Here is a 23,540-nt window from a genome sequence, read left to right on the forward strand (position 1 = left end):
CCTATTTGGGGTCGGGAAGGAATTTTCCTCCAGGGCGGATTAGCAGAGGCCTTGGGGGTTTTTCGCCTTCCTCTGCAGCGTGGGGCACTGGTCAGTTTCTGGAGAATTCTCTGCACCTTGAAGTCTTTAAACCATGATTTGAGGACTTCAATAGCTCAGACATAGGTTAGAGGTTTGTTACAGGAGTGGGTGGGTGAGATTTTGTGGCCTGCGTAGTTCAGGAGGTCAGATTAGACTATCATAATGGTCCCTTCTGAGCTTAAAGTCTATGATTCTATGATAAAACCTTGTAAAAGCTCTTGAATTTGTAGACCTAAAATATATATATTTTTTTCTTGGTGAAGCTGCTCATCTAGGGAATTTTGTAGAAAGGCAGGAATCCAAGTGAAGTAAAAGGCTCTTTAGGTAGTATCTGAGTTACAGAAATCGCCTAAAACCTGAGTTTGGAGGTAGGAAAATCAGTGTGGCTGAATGCTCTTTGTTCATTCAGCCCATTTGTTCACAGGTGTATGTCTAGCTACTGGCCCAATGGATGCTATTTTCTAAACTGGGAAACTAACTCCCTAACTAATCCAGGGAGGTGTATCACAGAGAAGAACAGTGCTAGAATAAAACAGTGCAGGAATAAAACAGCAACTATTTCCTGAAAGCCTCCTGCTTTCCCTCCCTATCTGTGTTTTAGGGTTTTCTTTAGATAGCAGCCTCAATATATACAGCTGCAGGAGAAACTCTTGGGTATAGGCCTGCAGATTCAAGGGTCTCTTATCTGCTCCTGTGGTTTTCAGCTCAGCCACGAGACCACATGGCGCCCAATCCCAGAGCTTTCAGCACTCCAAGGAATATGTAGCCCTCTGATGTTTTGAGGACTAGGAATAAGAAGCTGTGAGAGGAATAGGAGTAAAAGGAAACAAGAGCAGGGGAGAAATAAACAGAAAAGAAGGAAAGTTGAGAGTAAGGAAAACAAAGTGGACAAATAAAGGAGAGAAAGTTGCAGGTGTGCCATTTCATGGACAAAAAGAAAGGGGGGAGGTGCCAATTTACCACACTGCCAATGGGTGTGTGTGTGTGTGTGTGTGTGTGTGTGTGAGCCACTCCATTAAACTATTTAAAAATAAGGAACTACTCATATGAAACCATATTTACATAACATTAGGTTGTGACATAACATGGCACAGTCAAAGCAGAAATGCTACACTTGAGCAAGCAAAAAAACCCCAAACCCTTTCTTAAAGATGATTGTCAAAGAAAGAAACAAAATTGTGCGTTGTTTTTTTTGCTGAAGGCTAAAAAAGATTTGGGTTTGTGTGTGGGTTTTTTTTTTTTCCCCTTCCTCCTTTCCAAAAGCTCTTCCCCTCACTCTGTCTTGCCTTGTAAATATTAGGAATGTAAAATTTTGCCTTTTGAGGTTTTTGCTGGAGGTTTCTTTGGAGGTTCAGAGAAGTGGATTGGGAGCTTCCCGGGCCTTTAATTGACAGGGCAGATGTGTTTAAATTTTTAACTAAGAGATCTTTTCTCTCAGCAGTTTGTCAGAATTTGAGTTAAATAGATGTTAAAGGAAAGATTAACTAAAAATTCCATCTCTTCATAGTTCACTGCCATGGTATTTGTGATGTCATGATGCTACTATTTCTTCTGTTTTCCATAGAGTCTTCCAGGAACAATGGGGTAAACAAGACCTAAATTTCTACTTGTAATAAACAACTAGAATAAAAACAGTTTGGCAGGTGGGTGAGGGTGACTCTTTCGTAACTTCTTTATACATCTCAAAGAAGAAAAACAGAGAGATACAAACTTACTACTTTTCCTTTACAAGTCATCTTTAACTTCTTAGGGCTCAATCCTATACACTCTTACTCGTATGAACAATCCCACTGAAGCCAATGACAGTACTTGTTGAAGCTGGACTTCTTCCGGAGAATAAGGTTTTGTACAGTCATGCCCTTTTTTATGCACTCAATTGTGCCTATGTATTGCAGGTAGCAAGAGACTGTCTCTGAAGTTTTTAGCCTCATGATCATTAAATTAATCATATTTTAAGTACGTCATCTAGCCAGAGTGTGCATATAGGAAATTAACACATCCCCATTTTTAACACAGTTAAGACATACCAATCCATAGTAGTGTATTATACATTATCACAGTATTCTAGACTAGAGTATCAAATGAGATGTGGCTTCTTTATGCCACTCTGGTGGGGCAAAAAGGCCAGAATCTGAACACAAATTGCTAGCAGAAAATTCTCTTGGTGGCATGAAGCGGACCCAGCTGGCTCCTGTCCCATCTGCCCTCTACTCCATTGTAGAGGCATATCACAGATGCTAGGGAAGCATCAGGGGAGGGTAAGTAGTGGAGTTATGCCTAGTTTCCACTGCTATAGTGTCCTTAATGGTATAATTTAAAGCAGCTATGCAGCAGCTCTGACTCTCGGGGTGGGACCAGCACAGACAGGCCTTTAGAATTTGGGAGCTGTAACTAGTTTTCTGGCCCTTTTATCTCATGGGTCAAAGGGAACTTGCGTGCCAGAGATAATCTGTCAGTATTAACTTTCACTTTATTATGTTAAAAATAAATCACCAGCTGTACAACTAGTCACTCTCATACATCAGAAACTGAGACTGTTACCCTCTCTGCTGGTTGGTATTTGTAAGATAGCTTAATTCAGAGTGGTGTTTCTTGGTATAGCCTGTTGTTTTTTGGCCCAAGTTGCTGACTTAGGAAGTGATAACATTTTAGCTGCTTATCTATGACCAGCAGCCTTACAGAGGAATGCTAATGAATCTGTCATGAGGTAGTTTCCAAACACTGCCAGAAATAAATTTCTGTAACAAACTTGATTGGTCTCCATGTCAAACCAAGCTTTGTGCAACTGAGCAACTGTAGAAGTGAGCTTTGTGCAGTAAGCTTGACTTGCTAATCAGGCTGTGTTACTTCTGCTTCATATGTCACTGCTAACCATCATCAATCATAAAGACCCTGGAATTGGAAATTAACCTGCAGTTTTGCTCAATTGTGCAAGGCATAATAAAATACAGTTTCTCAGTATCTTACTTTAACCTGTGTGTTTTAAGAATTGTGATTATTAGTGACACATTTATCCTCTTTTATCTACTATCAAGATAAAACATTGATACTGCAAGATTTTTTTTATTGTAGCTAAAAATTAATGTAAATCTGTGTTCTTCTCTAAAGTGCATTGACTACATACTGTTTTAAAAATCCTTGTGCTTGATAGACTTTGCTCCTATGTTTGTCTTTTTATTTTTGTTTTTCAGTTTTCTCTCCTCACAGCACCTCAGACCTAAAATTAGATATCCCTGTTTTTTGTGAACTGAAAGTATTTTCTTTTTTTATTCTTTCCTGTTCAAACCACTAACTAATTTAGACAATGCATATATAAGAAAATAGAGATTTTTAGCTAGAATCTAATTGAGGGGTATATCTCCATTGATATAATGTCACATTGATAGACTGTTACCATTGGTAGAATGGTATTTTTGTTTAATTTTGATTTTCCTTGTTCATACGCCCCTGGCATGCCATTAGGGTGGTTTCCAAGTTATTGTAAAGAACACAAGCGGTTCACTGGGTGCATGGAAGTGGTATTCCATCTGTTTGGTACTTGCATACTTCTAGAAATGGCTGGTTTGAGACAGGAGTTTTAATTTTGGGGTTCTAGTATTCAATTTAGCATACAGTTTTTTAGCCTCATGTGATTTCAGTTGTCAGAGTAGTCATTCAAATGTGATGAAAGATGCCTGTGGATCCTAGGTGACGTCATTGCCTCATTCCTATGTAGATTAGACCTTTCCTCCCTATAAAGTCTGGGCTTTTGCATAAGTGGGGCAAAAATATTTTACATTGAAAGCTATCTGTTTGCACAACTTTAGGTAACTTAAAAAAATTGGGATTAGGGAGAAACTTCTTATATGGACATAATTGGCCACTTTGGGGTTTCTTACACTCTCTAACTCATCTGGTACTAGGCATGGTCAAAGAGAAGATAACAGATTAATTGGCTACCAATCTGATGCAGTACGTCCTCTCCCATTAATAGTTTTTGTTTTTTAATTTTTTGGTAAAAAGCCAAATCTGTTGTAAGATTTCTGTACAAAGAGAGGTTGGGTCTGGTGTAGATATTAGCTTTCCTAAAGCCTGTTGCTAAATAATATCTTCTGATACTTCCCTGTTGGGAAGAGGGTTGAAAAACAGTTGAGAAACCTTATGGGCAGCTTTTCTGACTCATTCCCTTTCAAGAGTCAGACTTTAACCGGAACTCTGTGTGCTTCATAAATCTATATGACCCCTTCAAAGCTTGTTGCTTTCACCAATAGAAGTTGGTCCAGTAAAAGATATTACCTCAACCACCTTCAGGTATATTGAGATCTGGCTAGTTATGAAGTTTCATCCAGTAGCTAGCAGTTGTTGACTTTTTCGTTTTTAAACTGGGAAGATTTGTGTGGTAACTGAGTTTGTTTTAATAGCCTGTTTTTGAAATAAAAAATGCTTTTTTGATTGAAGACTTTTAAAGCACTGTCTTTGATTTTTGCAGCTTTCAAGGTGAAGTGTCAGAAAAACAACATCTGAAACTTGCTGGGACAAAGAACGCTCATTTGTTATCTATCACTATTTGGTAAGTTTATAGATTTTTATCTAGACAAGTTTTGCTGCTGGTTTGCACAGCTATGATTGATTAGTCTGTTCAAGAAATAAGAGGCAAACTAAGGTCACCCTCCTAAGACATTGGGCAGGATCCAGTAGTGGTTTTTTTTTTTTCCTGTTTGTTTGGTTTCTTTTTTTGCAACTGTGGAACTTACCACAGAATTGTGCTCCAGAATCTTCCACTTTAAAAAAAGTTTTCTAGCCCTTTTGGCTGTGAAAAAAATCTTCCAAATGTGAACCAGTATAGTTTTCCTGAGTCTGTATTAACAGAGAAATCTAAAGATGGCAACATAAATGTCAGTAGTGCTAACCACTTCACTGCTGAACAGTTTTGCAGAATCATTCAGCGAATTTTAGATGCAGTGGTAGACATCAGGGAGAGGGCAGTAGGACAGTTACTGGTAAGGGTTGCTGGGAGGGGAAACTGGAAATTCAAGCCCCTCTCAAAAATAATTTCAAGCCATCTCTGGACTCATGTAGAAGAGGGTAAAAAAGATTTATTCTCTACCCAGTGTCAGTTGTCTCACCTGCCTCTTAGGCCATGTCTACACTACCACTTATGTCGGCAAAACTTATGTCGCTCATCTGTGCAGGGGAAAAAACCCACCCCCCTGAGTGACATAAGTTTTGCCAGCATAAGGGGTGGTATGCACAGCGCTATGTTGATGGGAGAGGTTCTCATCGGTACAGCTGTGCCATTGTAAGCTTGCTAGTGCAGACATGGCATTAGATAAAACCCAAACCATCTCCTGGAGTGCTTAATGTGCCCACCTTGCCACTTTTTTTTTTTTAATCAAAACCTTCAGTTTCCTACCTGCAACTTCTACAGTACACTTACAGGTTGTTAGAACAAAAATATGTATCACACTGGACATTTTGTGGGTAGTACAAAATCTATTAATATCAAAATAATGAAATTCAGGTGCAGGGAAGGAAGGGAAAGAATATTAAATACTGGGGTCTCTGTCCCTTTTTCTTTCTCTCTTACTTTCCTTTGCTCTCAACACTAAGCAGATATCTTTTAAATATGAGAGTATAAACTTTACTAGGCGTCTTGCTCTTTCAGCTAGGACATGCAGATGGAGAAGGTAACAGGAAGAAACATAAACACCTTACTTTGTCAGAAATATAGTTACAGTAGAAAGGATAGCCCCATACTTTGAAAACTTTATATCCTTTTGATTGTCAGAACTGGTGAGCCCCAGAATGAAGTTTTATTTTTAAGAACAAGGATTAGTTTTACTAGCAACCAGCTGTCTAGGAATAGGGATTTGAACTTGAGAGTCAAGTTTTCTTGAACAGTCAGGACCTAAACTATATTGGAGAATTTTCATCTGATTTGGGGGAAATGTTATTAACGCACAGTAAACTACTGGAGATTTGCTAGCTGTAGTTAAACTAGACTGGAACTTTTACTCCATTCAGTTACTAATCAGGGAAGATTAACTCAGGTCCTGTGTGAAAGGTGGTCTTGAGAATGGATTTCTTTGAACGGTTTGTGCTAATCTCATTCTGTACTGAATTGCCCTGGAATGTGGCATGATGTGTGGATTGACATCAGTGAAATCCAACAAAGCTGCCTGTTGAGAGAAGACTAAAGTTCACAGAAACAAGGTTTCATTTTCAGAGTATTGCTGATAATTTTTACAGCCAAATCTTTTTCAGCTATTTATTTTACAGTTCAGGATCCTACTTCTAGTGTCTAAGAAATATGTTGCTTGTTTCCAGGCATATGACACTTTATTGAAAACCTGCTCACTGTTTAATTCATCTGATCTTTAGCAGTGAGAACTGCTAAATCAATTCTGATCATAGTGATTTAACACAGTTTTCTGTAACCCAGATCTGTAAACTAGTAGTGTTCAGATTTTTCAGCCAGAGGGTCAATCATATTAATTCAGAAAGGTCAAGGGGCCACAGTCAATACTTTTGGACAGATTCTCTGGCCCACTTTTCTCCATTTGCATCCCTCAGATGGTACAAAGGAAGCTGAACCCACCCCACCATTCCCCACAAGTTTTCTGCTGGTGATTCACCTAATGTGATGGCATTCCCAGAGGGTGTAGTGCCTGCATATTTGTTTCCCTCCTTGTCTCTTGGGGACTGTCGCAGAGCAGGTGTGCCCAATCCCCTTTTGGGATGGGGTAAGAGTTGTTGTAGCCCCACAGCTAAGTCTGCGTGATCACTCTGGGTCTCGGGGTAGTGTGGCCTAATGGCCAAAGTGAATATGGTTGCCCTCTTCTTCCAGGCAATGTGACCCAATGGCCAAAGTCTAGATGGTTGTCCTCAGGTGCGGGTTGCGTGGCCAAATGGCCAGAGTCTATATATAAGACTACAGTTTAGTCATGGGTATTTTTAGTAAAAGTCATGGACAAGTCATGGGCAATAAACAAAAATTCACAACCCATGAGCTATCCATGATTTATACTAGAAATACTTGTGATTAAATCTTGGGGGAGGTGTGGGGGGCTGCTGCTGGGTGCGGGGCATCCAGGGAGCTGCTGCTGGGGGCGGGACAGCCAGGAGGGACCCCTGCTTGGGGGAACCCGGGGACAGTGACACCAGCTGCTGGGGACCGTGGACAGCAGCTGCTCCAGCCAGGGACTGCGGCTGCTCTGGCTGTCCGGGGACCGCTGCCAAGGCCAGCGAAACGCGGCTGCTTCAGCTGGCGGGAGTCAATACAGCCAGCCTCCCTATCGGGATAGAGTGACCTTCTGTCTGGAGTCAATATCTCTTTGTGGCCTAGCAGCCAAAGTCGATATGGCTGCCCTCTTCAGCAGGGCTGAGTGGCCTAGGGGGGTGGTGGTAGCCAGGGTAGGGGGATCTGGGCTCTCCCTGCTCCACCAGGTACCAGCTCAGGGCCCTGGCAGGGGGGAATATAACCAAAGCACGCTGATGCCACCCAGCACAATGAGTAGTCCCCCTGAGCTACTTCCTACCCTGTCCCTGGTACAGTGGTCCAGATGTTGTCAGGGTCTGTGGGCTCCATCAGCTTGTGCAGCTCTCAGCAACTCCGACACTCTTTGGGTGTCCGCCTGGGTTTTGGCACCTCGGCATCTGTCGCCGGGGCCTCTGCAGTTTTCAGGCTGGAGCTTGCAAGGTGTATCCTCCCTTCTCAGCAGTCCACCCAGAATGAGCTGGGCTGCTCCCTTTTATACCTGGTCTCCAGCTGGAGCATGCCCAGCAGGGCTGAGGGGGCATGGCCTCCTTGTCCCAAAGGGAGGAGTTAACCCCTGCAGTACCAGTGCGGGGCAGGCATGTTCCGTCACAGGGACCATAGCCAGCTGTTCTAAATTAGAACAGACCCCAGGCTGCTCTGACTTGTGCCAGAACTGACACACAAAATCAAGGTGTTGTTTCTCAGCATCTCTTTTTCTCTTTCCATGTGCTGCCCTGCTTTACTGTAGTTTGTGTTGGGAAGGTGGAGCGATCCTTTGCTAGTAGCTCCCATAGGATCAGTGAGAACTATCCTGCTCTCTCTGGGGCACTCACAGATTGGCAAGAATCAGGCAATGGAACCACCTGCACTCTCCTGCAGTGCAGCTCATGGCCTTCAGGGAAGCTGATGAGGTGCTGCAACAGGGAAGGAACAGTAGTTGTGAGTGCTTTCAGCTCCCGTGCACTAGAGCTGCTGCTGGGGTTATGTGCGAGAGGCAGTTAAGGAAGTGGTGCCACCATCCTCCTCTCCATAGAGGCTGATTTAAACACTGTAGTTCAAAAATCACAGGACACAGCTCAGGGAGCACATTTTCAAGTTGCTTTCAAATACATATTTTCTTCTGAACTTCTTCTGGGTAACGATTTAGTCACAAGGGCCACATGTAGGACACCACTACTGTAGACTACATGATGACCCAGGCTCAGCAGCCCTCTAGGTGTACAATTTTGAAAGACCATCTTAGATTAGCCAAGAGGCTCAGCATCTCTTCTACTTAACACAACTGTTAAAGGAAATCTCAAAACAAAAATAAATTCCTTAGCCAGAGACAATTCTTTAAGGGAATAAAACAAGCACACTGTTTTTGAAGTAAATATATAAGATCAGGACAGCTACAGACATGTTAACCATTCATTAATACATTAACAAATCTACTCTTACAGCCCCTGTGTGAGGAAAGTCAATATTAACTCTGTTTAGGATTTTCAACAGTGCTGAGCATGGGCCAAGCACTACTTCCATTGAAATGTTTGGGAGTGTCACTATTGGCTTCAATGGTAGAGTTAGACCAGTGCTGAGGGCTTTTGAAAGTCCCACTCTGAGTGTTGAAGTGCCCACTCGAGAGGCCTTGCAGTGTAATGGGCTAGGCATGGGTCTGTAGATATACACTCTTTGGGGCAGGGACCATCTTTGTGGTCTGTGTTTGGACAGCACCTACGACAATGGGGGCTGGAGTGGCCTTTGGGTAAGTCAGTTAACATCTATGAGCCTCCTTTCTCTCATATGTAAAATAGAGGTAATGCTGTTTACCTATTCCATAGGGTTGTTGTGAAGTATAACTAAACTATACTTATGTTCTACATAAATGCAAGTGTTAAGGCCAGTTAATGGCATGGGGGGTGGAGGGGGATACACAGCTTGGCTGTTGGCCTCTAAAAGAAGCATTCTTTCTCAAAATGGGGGTCACAGCTCTGAGGAGGTTTGTAAACAGGTATCAGGCGGCCACAACCACCCTGTGATTTTCAGACTACTAAATGGAAGAGTGGTCGCAGGTACAGGGTTGAGGGGAGAAGGAGAAGTTGATATAGAGAAGATTGAAAATGGAGCTGGGGATGAGGGGGTTGGGGTGTGGGCTGGGGGTTCAGGCTCTGGGGTGGAGCTGGGGATGAGGAATTTGGGGTGCAGGAGGGGGTTCTGGGTTTGGGGGACTCAGGGCTGTGGCACAGAGTTGGGGTACAGGAGGGGGTCAGGGCTCTGGGCTGGGGTTGGGGTGCTGGAGGAGGTCAGGGCTCTGGGCTGGGGGTGCAGGCTGTGGGGTGGGGCCGGGGATGACGGGGTTGGGGTATGCGGGGGCTCAGGGCTGGGGCAGGGGATTGGGGTGCAGGTTTACCCTGGGTGCTCCCGGTCAGCGGTGCCGCGGAGATGCTAAGACAGGCTGCAGCAAGTCTGGTTCCAAGGTGAAGGCGTGCCAGTGGCTCTGTCCTGCAGGCACCGTGCCCCCCCCCCCCCCAGCTCCCATTGATCGGGGTGGTTTGGGGGCCACTGTTCTAAGGCCATGTCTACACTTACAGGCTTACAGCGGTATAGCTGTACCAATGCAGCTGTACTGCTGTAAGAGCGCTCCTTTAGCTGCATTATGCTGACGGGAGAGAGAGGTCTTCCATCAACCTAATAAAACAAGCTCAGTGAGTGGCAGTAGATATGTCCACGGAAGAGCATCTTCCACTGACATAGCGCTGTGGACATGAGCACTTATGCCGGCAAAACTTACGTTGCTCGGGGGTGTGTTTTTTCACACCCCCGAGCAACAAAAGTTTTTCTGACATAAGTGCCAGTGCAGACATGGCCTAAGTACCTTTCCCAAACCTGAGGAAGAGCTCTGTGTAGCTCAAAAGCTTGTGTCTCTCACTGACAGAAGTTGATCCAATAAAAGACATTACCTCACCCACAGGGAAGTTGTTTTGTAGCCTATAGCAATTGCTAAGTTCAACCAGTATAATTGCTACAGTCAGGCTGTGAGGGAATTTGCTTTTAGTGATAGCTGAAGTAATTTCAGACTAATAGCTCACTCTGGATTTTAGGACCATAATAGTTAGCGATGAAAAAGAGTTATTAGATTACATTTTTCTTCATATAAATCATTTAATTTGGTAGGTTTTTAAAAATAAATTTTGTGACAGGGTCAGGCCAGATGGCTACAGGAGAGTAATCCTGTTGGGATCCGGGAAGTGGGTGGGCAAAGCCCGCACACTGCTAAAGGATCTCCCCCCCCAGCCTAAGAGGGGGATCCACAGGACCTGGACACCAAATAAATCTGGGGGACAACTAATGAAATAACAGGGACAGGAGTGTGGTCAAAGGGTCAAACGAAGGGAACTGGACAGGGACACCGAGCAGAGAACCCTGGACAGCGCCCACTGTTCCTCAAAGGCTTCAAGAGAGTCAGTGGACACCGCCCAGAGGAACTCTGCTCACATAAGTGAATGGACGGAGGATCAGATATAGGCCCCACAGTCACAGGAGACTCCACTGGCCAACCTGCTCACCCTGGTTTTATAGATGGCCATTTTTGCCAGGGCCAGGAGGAGGTTGACCAGGAGGTTCTGTGACTTTGTGGGACCGCGATAAGGAGTGCATAAATAAAAAGGTGAGGGGAAAAGTGCAACCAAAAACATAATAAAATATTTGTGAGGAGCTGGAATGGGGCTGCAGCCTAGCACACTCCAAGTGTATGTCCTCCAGGGTTTCCCTCACGCCGCAAAAGGGGCAGGTGTCTGGGGTAGGGGTGAACCACACCAAGTACACGACCATTCTCAAGGCTCCATGAAGGAGTTGCCAACTGATATCACTGGCAGGCCTCAGAATATAGGCTGGCCCACCGGGGCTCCTCACCCTCCAGAGGTAGCAGGAAATCCCACCATTTTGTATTGGGGTGGGACGCGAGGATGAGGACGTGAAGGGTGTGGAGCACGAGCATGTATAGATGTTTTCTTGGCGCAGTCTGGAAGCAGACCGGCTGCAGCTCGTGCAGCTGGCTCACGGTGAAGGGCGGGGTCAGTTGGGTCCACGGGGCAGGGGGCCTGATGAAAAGGTCTGGTGGGCCTGGGGTGGAGGGTGGGCGGGGCGTGCCCTTGAGCAGGACCTGGTCGAGGTAAGCTTGAGCAGTGGGCGGCAAAGTGGCCTTCGCCTCCTTAAGTATGCGCTGGGGGGTGCGAGGTCTGGAGAGCCCCATGCGCCGGGCGAGCGTAAGGGGATCCAGCCAGTCTCCCCGGTCGTAGTCCCAGGAGGTCTCGGACTCTCATGACTTCTGCCAGGATCAAGCTCTGGCGCACCGAGCGGGACTCTGCCACCTGCACACGGAGCTGGGGGTTGTGCAGCAGGGGCTCTGCGAGGAGATCTACCTCCTCGGTGGCCGCCACGGACCTGGTCGTTAAAAACAGTTTCCAAGTCCGGAGGAGGTCCTGGTAGAAGACCGGCAGCCCTGAGAGGTCTCGCGGAAAACCTCCCGGACAGAGATAAAAGAGCTGCCGGTCGTATCGGAGCCCTCAGATGCGGCGCAGGATGGCGTGCACCAGTGTGCTCCACGCCGAACTGCCTGCACCAGGAGCCTCTGTAGGGCTTGGAGGCGGAAGACACGGACCTGAGTGTGTAGACACTTCAGGCCCTGTCCTCCTTCCTTTAGGGGTAGACTAAGAACCCCTACAGGGGCCCAGTGCGTTCCTGACCAAAAGAACCCCAGAATTGATGACCGGAGGTTGGTCAGGAAACCTGGGGCCGGGGCCAGGGTGTTGAGCCGGTATCAGAGCGTGGACAGGACTAGTTGATTAAGCACCAGCGCTCTCCCTCGGAGGGAGAGACATCGGAGTAGTCCCGTCCATTTCCAGAGCCGCTCTATCACCCCGCCCTCTAAATTTTCCCAGTTTTCCGGCGGAGAGGGATGCATGGCAGAAAGGTAAACGCCGAGGTAGAGCAGCGGACCCGCGCTCCACCGAATGGTCTGAAGCGCAGGTGGGAGGGAGCTCACCTGCCGCCAGTCTTCTACCGCCAAGCCAGAGCTCTTGACCCAGTTGACCCAGGCAAAGAAGGCTGCCGAATAGATGGCCTGGCAAGCCTCCACCCGCCCCAAGTCGCCGGGGTCCTGGATCATGAGGAGCACGTCGTCGGCGTACGCCAACAGGACCAGCTGCAGCTCCGGCTCCCGCAGCACCAACCCTGTCAACCTCCTGTGGAGGAGACAGAGGAAGGGTTTGATTGCCAGAGCGTACAGTTGGCCTGAGAGGGGGCACCCGTGCCGTATTCCTCGCCCGAAGCTGACCGGTTTAGTTAGGGTCCAGTTGAGCTTAACTAGACACTCTGCGGAAGTGTACAGCACCTGGAGAAAACCCACAAACTGGGGTCCGAAGCCAAACGCCTGCAGAGTGCTCAGGAGGTACCCGTGGTCCACCCTATCGAATGTCTTCTCCTAATCTAGGGACAGGAGGGCGAATGAAACACCATCTCTACGCCCGAGTTCCAAAAGGTCCGGAACCATAAATAGGTTATCAAAGATACTGCGGTCTGGGACGGTGTAGGTCTGGTGTGGGTGGATCGTGTCCGCCAGCACAGACCCTAGCCGCAGCGAGATTGCTTTCGCTACGATTTTGTAGTCCCTGCTGAGGAGCGAGATGGGACGCCAATTTCGTAAATCGCAGAGGTCCCCCTTCTTCGGCAATAAGGCAAGCACGGCTCGCCTGCACGAAAGAGGGAGGACCCCGCTCTGCAGAGACTCTGCCCAGACGGTGACTAGCTCTGGGCCAAGGACGTCCCAAAACACGCGGTAGAACTCCACAGTCAGCCCGTCCATGCCTGGAGCCTTATTAGTGGGCATACGATGGAGGGCTTCCGAGAACTTGGTCAGAGTGAGAGGCATTTCTAGCAGGTCTCGGTCGCTCGCGCTGACCGTAGGGAGCTCCTCCCAAAGCACTCTGCAAGCGCTAGGGTCGGTTGGATTTGGGGAGAAAAGACTTGCGTAGAAGGTTCAGGCCTTCCCGCACATCTCCGCTGGTTCCGTGAGGGGGGTGCTGTCTTCTGCCAGGAGGCAGGTGATGTGTTTCTTGGCCCCCCTCGTTTTCTCCAGGGCATAGAAGAAGCGGGAGCCGCGATCCATCTCCCGAAGGAGGCGGATGCGGGATCGAACAAAGGCGCCCCGGGCCCGATGGTCCTCGAGGGCCTGGAGCTCCTCCCGCTTCTCCCAGCACACTCAGCAGAGGAGCGGGTCTTCAAGTCCGGCGGCCAAACGCCTCTCCAGCTCTAAGACCTCCTATTCCAACTGCTCTATCGCCGCATTTCTCCGTCGGCTGGTGCCCCGGGTGTAGTCGTGGCAGAAAAGCTGGGTCCGCACCTTCCCTAGGTCCCACCATCACCGCGCCGAGGGAAAGGCACACCGCTGCCCTCGCCAGGCCAGCCAGAATTCCCGGAAGGATGTCACGAAGCCTTCATCCTCCAACAGGCTGTTGTTAAAATGCCAATGGGCCGGCCCCGGCCTCTCCCCACAGAGAGAGGCTGTCACGGTGGCTAGGTGATGATCAGAAAATGGGGCCAGCTGAATGCTGGAGGAGTGGGTTCATGAGAGATGGAACCGTGATAAATAAATGCCGTCCAACCGGGAGTGGCTCGACTGATGGGCTTCCACTCGGACAAAGGTGAACGTGGAAGTGTCATCTGGGTGGTGGTCACGCCAGATGTGCACTAGGGAGTGATGTTTAACTATCTCCCGGAGGGTGTCCGCGGCGGCCGGGCTCTGCTCGGTCCCCAAGCGGTCTCGCTCTTTGAGGGTGGTATTAAAATCCCCTCCCAGGACCAGGCACTTGTGAGAATCTAAGGTGCCGAGGAAGGCGGACGCCTGCTGATAAAATTGCAGCCACTCCGGGCCCGATGTTGGGGCATAGACGTTAATGAGGTTAACCACGAGCCCCTCTATACGGACCTGGAGATGCAGCAGGCGACCCGGCACGGCCTCGACGACCGCCTAGCACCTCAGGCCATAGGTCGGGGGAGAACAGGGTCGCCACTCCAGTCTGTCGAACCGTGGCATGGCTAAAGTAGACCCTGTCCCCCGACTTCAGCCACCAACTGTCTTCGGCGGTTCGCTCCGTATGGGTCTCCTGCAGGAAAATCACAGAGTACCCTCCCTCCCGAAGGAAGGAGAGCACCTGGGACCTGCGGAGAGCCATCCTACAACCCCAGGTGTTCAACGTTGCGATGGTGAGAGGTGTCATGGGGGGGATCCTCACTGGCAGGGACGCTCGCATCCCCCAGCGAGCCGCGCAACAGTCCTTGACCCATCCCATAGGTGAGTAATTGGTCACGGAAGATGTGGACCTGCCAGTAGGCCTGGCATCCTGCTTCCCCGTCCCTTTACCTTCCCCCATGAGGGCCCTTGTGGCCAGAGGATTTGAAAAAAATCCCCCCATCGCTGGAGAGCAAGCTGTACCTTGTTGCGGGAGCCATGGCCATCCTCTAAAAACTTCCGCAGCTCTCCTCGCAGCTCATGGGGGAGTGGGCTTACGGTTTCCCAGTTGTTCCCCGGCGGGGCCCTTGGTGCAGCCCCGTGGTCCACTAAAACGGACAAGCAGGGTGCAGACCCCCGACGGGGTGCCTGAGGGGCTGGAGCTTCTAGGCCTGCCTCAAGCTCTGGGGCGATAGGGGGCGGTGGAGGGAAAATAGCAGCTCCTAATGGGTCGGGGCAGGAGAACACAAAGGCCGCTCCCTGGGGGTCATCAGTTGGGAAAGGGAAGGAGACAGCCCCGGGGGCAGCAATGACATTGCAGGAGGTAAATTGGATAGGGGTAGGAGCAGGGGTAGGGGCAGAGGAGAGGTTCTGAGTTTCAGGAGGCAAGCAGCTGGATGGTGGCGCCTCCCGATCAGGCTCAAGGGTTAAGGGGGTGCGGAGGGGGCTCTCAATAATACCGGGCGCGCGCTCTATGATGGATTTAGCGGCCACAGCATCAGGAGGTGGATTATTTTCTGTTGGGCCCCTGCCCGGGAAGGAAATCAATTGCTCCGCACCAACGGGGGGTGCCCCTGGCGACTCGTGTCCTGGCTGCGTGGCACCAGCTGTCACCTGAGCAGGCACGGTGGTCGTCAGTGGGGTGCCATCAGTGGCTGGGTCCATGGAGGAGTCCAGGGGCTCCTCGGAGGTGGGAGCAGAAGCAGCCGTTAGGGGGAGGGAGCGTGGGGAAAAGAGGGGTGGAGTGAGGTCGCCCAAATCGAGGTTTGCTGGCAAAAGGTCGTCCTCCCCCTGGGTGACCGGGCTCAGATCTAGGGCCTCCATCTCCTTGAACATGGAGGAGAGGACAGTTTCCGTCACCCCGGGGTTCTCCCCGCTGGCACCTGACACAACGGTTGCCTCGGGGTTCACGGGGGCTTCGGGTAGTGTCAGGACAGAAGGGGCTTCCTGAGGGTCTTGGAGGGGGGGGTCTCGTGGATGCATTCGTGGGAAAGCGGAAGGTTTGGCATTGGTACCCCCCCTTCCTGGTCTTCCGGGGGGCCTCCGCCTTGGGTAGATGAGGTGGAGCTCGAGCCTTCCGCTTGCCTTGGTTCCCCTGGACTAGGGCCCAGCCCTCCATGGCATCATCTGGGGGCTGGTTAGCAGGGGTCATGTCAGAGGCTAAAGGCGATGGCTCAGGGACTTGGGGGGGGGGGGGGGGGGGGATGGTGGGGCGGCATAAGGGAGGGAGGATTCTCCCTGCGGCAGGCTGTCTCCCGTGCCTGGTGGTATCTCTGCCACACTCTCCTCCATAGGCCCTGCCAGATTGTTAGCAGCGAGGCCGGAGCTCGTCTGGGCGTTGTGGGGGAAGTGCCCCTTGGGCCTGAGTGGGAGAAGGGGTGGTCCGAAGGGGGGGGGCGGGGTTTCGGGTATTGGGTAGCCAGGGGCGTCGGCAATGACAGGGCCGATGTCCTGCCGGGTCTCGGGGATCCCAGATGCCCCTCCTTGCCGGGTTAAGGGGTAGTCCCTCTGGACATGCCCTGATGCCCGGCAGAGGTAGCACCGGGCTTACCAGGTGTATTTCTCCACGGGGGAATGGGCCCCCTAGTGGGGGACTAGGAAGGGCCCCTTAAGCACCTGTCCGTTATGCACCACCGATGGCAGTAGAAGCTGCACTTGCCGGCGGAAGGAAAAGATGTGACGGAGGGTGGGGTCTTTGCAGCCCAACGGGAGAGGGCTGATGACAGAAACAGGTTTCCCCAGGATGGAAAGGGCAGGTAACAGGGCAGCAATGGGGAGAAAAGGAGGGACAGAGGTCAGGACCAGGCGGACGCCCATGTCCTCTAGTGGCTCTAGGGGGACAAACACCCCCCCTCACCGCCTTGCCCCTCTCCACCGCCTCCTGGGCCGCAGCCTCCGATGCTAAGAAGAAGACTACCTTCCCATACATTTTGGAGGCTGCCACAATGGCCGAGGGCCCCACCACCCTTGCCAACACCCACACGTAGGTCTCCATGTGGGGGAGGCGGGCATCAGGAGGCATCGGACACCATGCTTCCTTGTCAGGGTGGGGAAGGGGTCCCAGCTGCTGTTGATGGTGGTGGAGGTGGTGGGCAGGAGAGATGACGAGGCGGCAGGCGGGGGGGCTGCTGCCACCCGGGCACGCGTCCTGGGGGGTGATGGAGGGACACCTGCAGAGTTGGTGAAGGGGGCAGCGGGGAAGGATGCCGTGGTCTGTGGTGGGGCCGCAGCAGTGGGGGGGCCGCAGCAGTGGGGGTGGCCCCTGCTACGGAGGGCCTGGTGGTTTTAGCAGGGCCCTTCCCCTTCTTGCCCTGGCGTTTCCCGCCGGCTCAGGGGGCTCCCCTAGAGTCTGGGGAGGTGGTGGGCATGGCAGTGGCAGAGGTCACCCTGGTGCCCTCCATTGCTGATGCCCCAGCAGGAGCGGTGGCAGGTGGTTAACAGGAGTTGGGGTCAGGTAAAAAGGGACAGGCTGTGGGATGGGCAGTTCGGAGGGGGGAGGGGGGCACATGAACCACTATACGCTTGTCCAGAGCGTCCTGTTTGGTTGGCTGGTGCTTCTGGCCCACATGGTGGAATCAGGGCGAGCAGCTAAGTCCAGAGGCAGCTGTTAAACAGCCAGCAATGACAGTGGAGGAGGCAGTTGTGAAGATGGTAGTGTGGGGGTTGGGAGGACACAGATGGATCGGGGGGCAGCTCTGTACCACACCCCCTCTGTCCCTACAAAGTCAAGGCCTCCCCCTACACAAGAGTACAGTTTGAAAGTTACTCAGTCTTGGGCCCCCTCCACGGCGATTTGTAAGTTCCCTGGGTGGTGTTCCTCTGGTAGACAGCTGTTTGTCTGTTCCGGGTTTTCTTTTTTGCATTCCAGAAATGCCGGAGCAAGTGATGAGATTCCTCTCAACCCGAGATGGGGCTGCAGACAAACAGCAAGTGGCTAGGTCCTTCCACTCCCCCCTTCTGGGGAAGCGGTCTGGCAGGCCCCCCCTCTCTCGGGGGGGGGGGGGGGTTCAGCTGGAGCAGCAGCAGCAGCATCTGAGGGAGGGCGGGCGGGCGCTAACAGGCAGCCGGCAAGCACTCTAGCAACAGCGGAGAAAGAAAAAAAACAAAAGGAAAAGAAACGGGGGAGAGTGTCTGGCCTGGTCGGGGGGGAAGCCAAAAGCAGGGGCAAAAAGCAAGGAAAGCCCAGGCCAGAGGGCAGCAGCTGGAGAGCAGGCTAAGTAGGTCCCTTTTCACTGTGTAAGGTAACAATCAGGACCCTTGTGGAGACAAGACAGGCTGATTAGAACACCTGCAGCCAATCAAGAAGCTGCTAGAATCAATTAAGGCAGGCTAATCAGGGCCCCTGGGTTTAAAAAGGAGCTCACTTCAGTTTGTGGTGCAAGTGTGAGGAGCTGAGAGTGAGAACGTTGGAGGACTGAGGAGTACAAGCTTTATCAGACACCAGGAAGAAGGTCCTATAGTGAGAATAAAGAAGGTGTTGGGAGGAGGCCAGGGGAAGTAGCCCAGGGAGTTGTAGCTGTCACCCAGCTGTTCCAGGAGGCACTCCAGCCAGCTGCATTCCTCAGGGCCCTGGGCTGAAACTCAGAATAAAGGGTGGGCCTGGGTTCCCCCCAGGCCTCCCAACTCCTGATCAGACAGACACAGGAGAAGTTGACCTGGAGTGTGGGTTCACAAAAACGGTCAAGGTGAGGGCTGCTGTGAAGCTCCAAGACTAGTAAATCCTCCATTAAGCGCGAGACCCACCAAGGTTGAGGAGGAACTTTGTTACGTGATGGTGCCAAGAATTTTAGACCAAATGCAGCAAAATGCATTGTTGATGAAATTCAGCATGCCTTATACTTTGCTTTCAGTAAAGTTCTTATCTTTCTCATTAGCAATTTATATCTACTAGTTGTGGTTGGGCTCTTTTTGGGGGGGCAGGGGGGGATGATGTATACCTGACTCTTGAATGAGTAAGCTAACAGTTATTTTATGGGTAGAAAAGGAGAGACTCAAATCTTAATTTTAAAACCCATCCTCAAGCATCATGACTCTTCTTCTCTTTTGACATTCAGGATATGCAGCAGGGTATACTGTGCTCAGTTTCTTTTGTTGGGAGATGGACTGAGGTAGGGATGGTCAATTATTTTGTCAAAGTCCAAATTTCTTGGTCAAGGCTCAGATTCCAGAGAAACATTTTTCACACTGCAATAACAACAAATAAGTGAACAATAAGGTTTTGTGGTCCGTTCAAAAGCATATGGCCGTCCAGATTTAGCCCCCAATCTATCTATTGACTACCACTGGTGATGCAGGGGTGGTTGAACAAGCAAGGTCATTATTTAGTTAAGTGGTATTTTAGATTCAGCTGAATAGGTTTTTCACTTTTTGGATCTTTTGTCCTTGATTTTATGTATTTAGTTAACTGCATAGAGCTATTGGGATAGGCACTTACTAAATAAAGAAGAAATGAAGAAAGGTTTTCATCTCTACCTGTACTCCAAAAATTGATCTGTTGCCCAGGACCTGGAAAGATCTTGATAAAGGGGATGCTGCTAAGAAAGGCATAACAAGAACCAGTGTCTGGAACGTGAAGCCAGACAAATTTGAATAAAGCAAAAAAATTTTAACAGTGAAGGTAAGTACCATTGGGAAACTACCAAGGGAATTGGTGGATTCTCCATCTGGATGCCTTTCTGAGGAAGATACGCTTTAGCAAGTTATTAGGTACAATACAGGTGTAACTGGGTGAAATTTAAAGTTTAATATACAAGAGGTCAGACTAGATCTATTTATCCTTTCTGGTTTTAAACTCTGAATATCCTCTTAAGTTACTAATGGACTGAAAAGTACTTCATCATCCTCATATGAAATAAGTACATCATCCTGCTTACTTCCAGATACAGAACAAAAATATTTATTAACACTAAAAAGTTTCTCTAATTTCTGCATTGTAAATAAAATTCTCCATCTAGTAACAATTTCTTTTGTTTCTCCTTCTTATTGTCCTTAGCCCTGGCAGGCATGATTTTCCACATCTTTAGCTTTCTTTATCCATTTTCCACACCTCATAACAACCAATATAAATTAGAAGTTATGTATTTCCCATTTTTCCTATTAATTGCTTTTTCATTTCTAATTTCTGCTTTCAGGTCACCACTGAACTAGGATGGGCTTTTAGCTAAAAATTTCTCCTTTCTTGATTGTGGAATCATGGGTTTTTTGGCCATGAAAAACTCTTAAAGAATTCCCGATTTTCATTCACATTTTTCTGTGTAAAATTTTCCTCCCAGTCAGTTTTGTCATACATTTTCTCAGCTTTGAGAACTTGGTGTTTATACAGCTTCTAGGATAATGTGGTCCTCATCTTATTACTGGAGCTCCTAGATGCTATAATACAAATAATAAGGATATCACATTCTGGAGTGCAGTCCAGACTAGTGTGGGATTTTATCAACACCTGCCCTGCAACCTTGGGTGCCTCACAATGCTTTGCTGCTGTAGCTGCTAACTTAGGCCCCTCACAAATAGTCAAGAGCATGCAGGTCACACCCATAGTATCTGTGTGGAACTGCAACCTTACAGCAACACTCCAGTCAACTCTGGCTTCCACCACCACTTGCAAGGTGACCCCAACACACTTCCAGTCTTGGATTTTCCCCAGAAATGTGTTCTGCATTGTCCAACTCTTTCCTGGGCAGTTCAGATATTAGAGGTCCATTGCTCCTGAAAGAACAACAGGTTGCTTCTTTAATTTGAGTAACCAGACAATTCAGTTTAAACATAACAGGATTAGTTTTCATTAAAAACTAAACATTTATTTAACTATAAAGAGAAATTGAGTACAAGTATAAAGTAATAAGTCAGAAATTGTTATAAGGGAAGTAAGGATAAAATGCTTTCTAGTAGCTACCTTGAATCAAGTCTCGTTTGTCAAGATTTAAAATCCTTGCCACATATTCCCAGCAACATAAAAATGGCCATACTGCATCAGATCAAAGGTCCGTCTAGTCCAATATACCATCTTCTGACAGTGGTCAATACCAGGTGCCCCAGAGGGAATGAACAGAACAGATAATCATTAAGTAATCATCCCGTCGCCCATTCCCAGCTTCTGGCAAACGGAGAGCTAGGGACGTCATCCATGTCCATCCTGGCTAATAGCCACTGATGGATCTATTCTTTATGAATTTCTCTAGTTCTTTTTTTAACCCTGTTATAATCTTGGCCTTCACATCATCTTCTGGCAAGAAGTTCCACAGGTTGACTGTGCGTTGTGTGAAAAAATACTTCCTTTTATTTTAAATCTGCTGCCTATTAATTTCATTTGGTGACCCTTGGAGTCAGTGGGTAGTTCTCTGAAAACATCCATTTAATGTGCATTGGCAGTCAAAAAGCAAACAGAATGCTGGGAATAATTAAGAATGGGACAGATAATAGGACAGAAAGTATCATGTTGCCTCTATATAAATCCATGGTACGCCCACATCTTGAATACTGTGTGCAGATGTGATCGCCCCATCACAAAAAAGATACATTGGAACTGGAAAAGTTTCAGAAAAGGGCAACAAAAATGATTGGGGTATAAAACGGCTTCTGTATGAGGAGAGACTAATAAGATGGGGACTTTTCAGCTTGGAAGAGACAACTAAGGGGGGGGAAATATGAGAGATCTATAAAATCATGATGGGTGTGGAGGAAAAATAAATAAGGAAGTGTTATTTACTCCTTCTCATAACACAAGAACTAGGGGTCAAATGAAATTAATATGCAGCAGGTTTAAAACAAATAAAAGTAGTATTTCTTCACACAATGCACAGTCAACCGGTGGAAGTCCTTGCCCGAGGATGTTGTGAAGGCTGAGACCATAACAGGGTTCAAAAAAGAACTAGATAAATTCATGGAGGATAGGTCCATCAATGGATATTAGCCAGGATGAGCAGGAATGGTGTCCCTAGCCTCTGTTTGCCAGAAGCTGGGAATGAGGGACAGGGAATGATTACTTGTTCTGTTCATTCCCTCTGGGGCACTTGGCACTGGCCACCGTCGGAAGATAGGATACTGGGTAGATGGACCTTTGGTATGACAGAGTAGGGCCATTCTTATGTATAGTTGGGATGTTTTCCAATGTGCATTACTTTGCATTTATCAACATTAAATTTCATCTGCCATTTTGTTGCCCAGTCACCCAGTTTTGAGAGACCCTTTTGTAGTTCTTCGCAGTGTGCCTGGGACTTATCTTGAGTAGTTTTGTATCATCTGCAAATTTTGTCACCTCACTGTTTACCCCTTTTTCCAGATAATTTATTAATATCTTTAATAGGACTGGTCCCAGTACAGACCCCTGTGGGACACCACTATTTACCTCTATCCATTCTGAAAACTGACCATTTATTCCTACCCTTTGTTTCCTATCCTTTATCTAGTTACCAATGCATAAGAGGACCTTCCTTGTTCTCTGAAGACAACTTACCTTGCTTAAGAGCCTTTGGTGAGGGACTTTGTCAAAGGCTTTCTGAAAATCTAAAAAGAGTACTTGTGGCACCTTAGAGACTAACCAATTTATTTGAGCATAAGCTTTCGTGAGCTTCAGCTCACTTCATCGGATGCATACTGTGGAAAGTGTAGAAGATCTTTATACACACAAAGCATGAAAAAAATACCTCCCCCACCCCACTCTCCTGCTGGTAATAGCTTATCTAAAGTGATCACTCTCCTTACAATGCGTATGATGATCAAGTTGGGCCATTTCCAGCACAAATCCAGGGTTTAACAAGAACATCGGGGTGGGGGTGGGGGGAGGAGTAGGAAAAAAGGGGAAAATAGGTTACCTTGCATAATGACTTAGCCACTCCCAGTCCCTATTCAAGCCTAAGTTAATTGTATCCAATTTGCAAATGAATTCCAATTCAACAGTCTCTCGCTGGAGTCTGGATTTGAAGTTTTTTTGTTGTAATATCGCAACTTTCATGTCTGTAATCACGTGACCAGAGAGATTGATTACAGACATGAATTTTCACATAAGAGTTCCTTCAGAACTCTTGAGTGAATACCATCTAGTCCTGGTGACAGATTACTGTTTAATTTATCAGTTTGTTCCAAAACCTCTTCTAATGACACCTCAATCTGGGACAGTTCCTCAGATTTGTCACCTAAAAAGACTGGCTCAGGTTTGGGAATCTCCCTCACATCCTCATCCACAAAGATCAATGCAAAGAATTCATTCAGTTTCTCTACAATGGCCTTATCCTTGAGTGCTCCTTTAGTACCTCAATCGTCCAGTGGCCCCACTGGTTGTTTAGTAGGCTTCCTGCTTCTGATGTATTTAAAATTTTTTTGCTATTACTTTGACTAGCTGTTCTACACATTCTTTTTTGGCCTGCCTAATTATATTTTTACACTTCATTTGTCAGTTTATGCTTCTTTCTATTTTCCTCACTAGGATTTAACTTCCACTTGTTAAAGGATGCCTTTTTGCATCTCAGTGCTTCTTTTACTTTGTTGTTGTTTCGCCATGGTGGCACTTTATTCTCTTACTATGTGTTTTTTAAATTGGGGTATACATTTAAGTTGAGCCTCTATCATGGTGTCTTTAAAGTTTCCATGCAGTTTGCTGGGATTTCACTTTTGGCACTGTACCTTTTAATTTATTTAACTAATTTCCTCATTTTTGTGTAGTTCCCCCTTTCTGAAATTAAATGCTACACTGTTGGGCTGCTATGGTGTTTTCCCTGTGTAACAGGGTCCTCTGCCTGC

At 48.1% G+C, this 23,540-nt stretch overlaps 1 protein-coding gene across 13 annotated transcripts in view; it reads left to right on the forward strand.

The window, feature by feature from the left end:
• Nucleotides 1-23,540, forward strand: part of MTMR3 (myotubularin related protein 3) — a 241,644-nt gene that overhangs the window by 78,533 nt on the left and 139,571 nt on the right. For 12 of the 13 annotated variants that reach the window (XR_012155157.2, XM_073313592.2, XM_073313591.2 and 9 more), the window contains one exon: nt 4,550-4,630. The gene's annotated coding sequence lies outside the window, so the exon portion shown is untranslated. Of the gene's footprint in view, nt 1-1,701; nt 1,725-4,549; nt 4,631-23,540 lie in introns of those variants that run through there. The other variant, XM_073313594.2, reaches the window with a different exon arrangement.

Source organism: Lepidochelys kempii, chromosome 15 (genome assembly GCF_965140285.1).
Source record: "Lepidochelys kempii isolate rLepKem1 chromosome 15, rLepKem1.hap1, whole genome shotgun sequence".
Classification (NCBI taxonomy): Eukaryota; Metazoa; Chordata; order Testudines; family Cheloniidae; genus Lepidochelys; species Lepidochelys kempii.